General features: G+C 38.8%; 1 long non-coding RNA gene across 1 annotated transcript; it reads right to left on the bottom strand.

Annotated features, from left to right (window-relative positions):
- Window positions 1–881: 881 nt before the first annotated feature.
- LOC141086046 (uncharacterized) lies at window positions 882–2,356 on the bottom strand. Its single transcript, XR_012231483.1, has 3 exons — window positions 2,116–2,356; window positions 1,438–1,571; window positions 882–1,164 (listed from the first exon to the last, which is right to left on the bottom strand). It is a non-coding gene; the product is annotated as an uncharacterized lncRNA (long non-coding RNA).
- Between the last annotated feature and the right edge of the window lie 742 nt (window positions 2,357–3,098).

Raw genomic sequence — 3,098 nt, 5'->3', positions numbered from 1 at the left:
CGGTCTCAGTAATAAATAACACATAGGCGCAGAAAAAAAAACAAAAAAACGATTCTACTATATAACCTGTCATTTAGCATGTGTGCAGGCATACCTATAAATGAATAGAGAGCATCAAAGGGAGACGTATGATATAATAAATCCCCATATGTAAGCTCCGCGGCACTGATTATCACAATCTCAACAAGTAGATATTATTATAAAACATACAAAATGAGCGCAACTGATACAAAACTGTGTACCATATCAATAGATACTATATAGATGCAAGCACGCATGGCTCATAGCGAAATAGAGATATAAAATGATATCAGCCCGCAGACACGCAATCACACTATGCAAACGTGCCCACTGAACACAGTGGAATACTGATGCCAGAATTGGTTAAATTTGGTATTGAAGACGCAGAAGGAACATGTAATGTACCAAAAAAAAAAATTACATTGAAATTTCCGGGTTTGGAGCAGTGTGAACATCACTCCAACCACTGTGCCGACGTAGACAAGGTAACGGGCAGCAAAAAGGTCCGAAAAAAGTTATGAGACATACCGGAATTAGATCCTACAACAGATATATTTGCATAGACCTGGGAATTGGACAAATACAAACAATACCCTAAAAAAAAAAAAAAAAAAGGATTGCAGCTTTATATTAGTGGTTATACTAACGAAATTTCTTCCCCGATTGGTAAATAAACCAAGCGAAGGAAGATAACGCTCCACAAGCATCACCCCTAATTAAGTATGCACTATAACTAAGTATTTTAATATATTAGAAAGATGGATCAGAAAAAATGTATTAAAACTCCACATGCTCCACCTCAGGGTCCACTGGACTTCAAAAAAGTGACCATTATAGATAAATGATTTTTACTGATATAAACATACAACATGGATAAAACATAAAGCAAATCCAGAAATTGAAACAAAAAAATCAAATCTAAGTCCATGTTAAGGTCCGAATATCTTCCAGGGTACTGTTTTATTATTTGAGTCCAGCAGGGGATAGAGTGAAGGATGAAATCCAAGGTAGGAGATCCAAGAATAGACTATTCCAAAAGTTGCTAGAGAAGTAGACTCCCATAGTGGACAAGCCAGACCTTGAGAAGCTGCCAAAAAATGGAGATCCAAGCTACTATGTTCAAAAAGAAATGAGTCGATCAACCTACAAATGGAAAAAGAAGGGAAGAGGAACTTAATTATCCAATCGGTCAGATTTGTTTATAATAGCCAGTGAATAAAAGCTCCTCATTTAATCCCAAAGGGGATCGACTCCGAAGATCATAAATCCACCTAGATTCACGCCTCAGTAATTCCAATGAAACATTCCCCCCTCTTATGTTAGTCTGTACTGCCTCAAGACCCAAAACCCTAATGCCAGTACAGCGGCCATTGTGTTCGCACAAAAAATGCATGGCTACTAAAGTGAGGGGTTTACCTTTTTCACGATCTGCTCTTGCAGTATTAATATTCGAAAGGTGCTGTTGGATCCTCTTCCGTAATTCTTGTGTAGTTTGTCCTACATAGATTTTCGGACATTGGCAAATAAGGGCATACACAAGATTCCTGGACCTACAATTAAAGAATGCCTTAGAAACTACAGGAAAATTTAGAGTAGGGATATTAACCCCTTCACTGCCTGCAGTTAGATGACAGATGTTGCAATGGCCACAAGCAAATAATAATAATAATAATAATCTTTATTTTTATATAGCGCTAACATATTCCGCAGCGCTTTACAGTTTGCACATATTTTCATCACTGTCCCTCATGGGGCTCACAATCTAAATAAATAAATAAATAAAGCAAAGGTTCCAAGCACACGTACACCCCTGTTAAGATTGCATACAGGTCGCTTAAAATGGCTGTGGCACAAAGAATCTTTAAGAGATTCTGCCTTTCTAGCAATAAGAGTAGTATATGGCGCTAAATGGGGTGCAAATTTTGGCTCATTGACCAGCATACCCCAATATTTGGTCAAAATGCCCCGTAAGTCACGCCACTGATTATTGTAAGTGGTTATCAGACCCAGGGTTTTGTTAACTTTAGGAAGTCGAGGACCAAGTAGGTCTACACGATCCCTATCTCTGGCTGACTGGAAGGCACGAGATATTACCTTACGTGGGTATCCCCTGTTTTGAAAGCGTCTTGTCAGATCCTTGGCTTGTAGCAAAAAATCTTGCTGTTTTGAACAATTTCTTTTTAATCTGAAGAATTGTCCTTTCGGAATTCCGTTTCTCAGATGTTCTGGATGGAAACTCGTATAGTGTAAAATACTGTTAGTAGAGGTCGGCTTCCGATATAAAGTAGTTGTGATAGACGATCCCTCAATAACCAAATTTAAATCCAAAAATTCTGTCGCCAAACCTGCAAAATTAGCCGTAAGATGTATGTTTAAAGTGTTGTCATTAAGGCCATCTACAAATTCCTTACACTTATCCAAAGGTCCCATCGATAGCAACAGGACATCATCAATATAGCGCCACCATCTAAAGACATGATCTTTAAATTCAGGTGACACATATACTCGAGTCAACTCCCACCATACGAGGGTGCACAACGTGCACCCATCGCAGTCCCAGACACCTGTCTATAAAATACCCGATCAAACACAAAATAGTTTTTATCCAAAATGAAGTGCAATAAATCCACTATAAAGGAATCATGATGTCGATCACCCGTGGAGTGTTGCTCCAGAAAAAAAGCAACCGCTTGAATCCCCAAATCGTGTCGGATATTGGTGTACAAGGATTCAACATCCAGGGTAACTAAAAAAGTGTCAGGGGGAATGATCAAATCTTTCAACAAAACCAATAAATGTGAGGTATCCTTGACATATGAATGTAAGATGGAGACCAAAGGCTGAAGAAAGAAATCAACATAAACACAAGGCTTTTCAAAAATCCCACCAATACCCGACACGATTGGACGACCCGGTGGATCCACAATGGACTTATGCACTTTGGGTAGCATGTAGAAAGTGGGAATTCTGGGATGGTGGGAGGTCAAAAACTCTTTTTCTTTCTTGTTTAGGACATGATGGGTATGTGCCAAATTCAAAAGATGGTCTAATTTGGAGTTGAATATTGCAGTGGGATC

This window comes from Dendrobates tinctorius, unplaced genomic scaffold (genome assembly GCF_039654945.1).
Source record: "Dendrobates tinctorius isolate UK_male_01 unplaced genomic scaffold, ASM3965494v1 ptg000030l, whole genome shotgun sequence".
NCBI lineage: Eukaryota > Metazoa > Chordata > Amphibia > Anura > Dendrobatidae > Dendrobates > Dendrobates tinctorius.
This window is presented reverse-complemented; position numbering and strand designations above follow the sequence as displayed.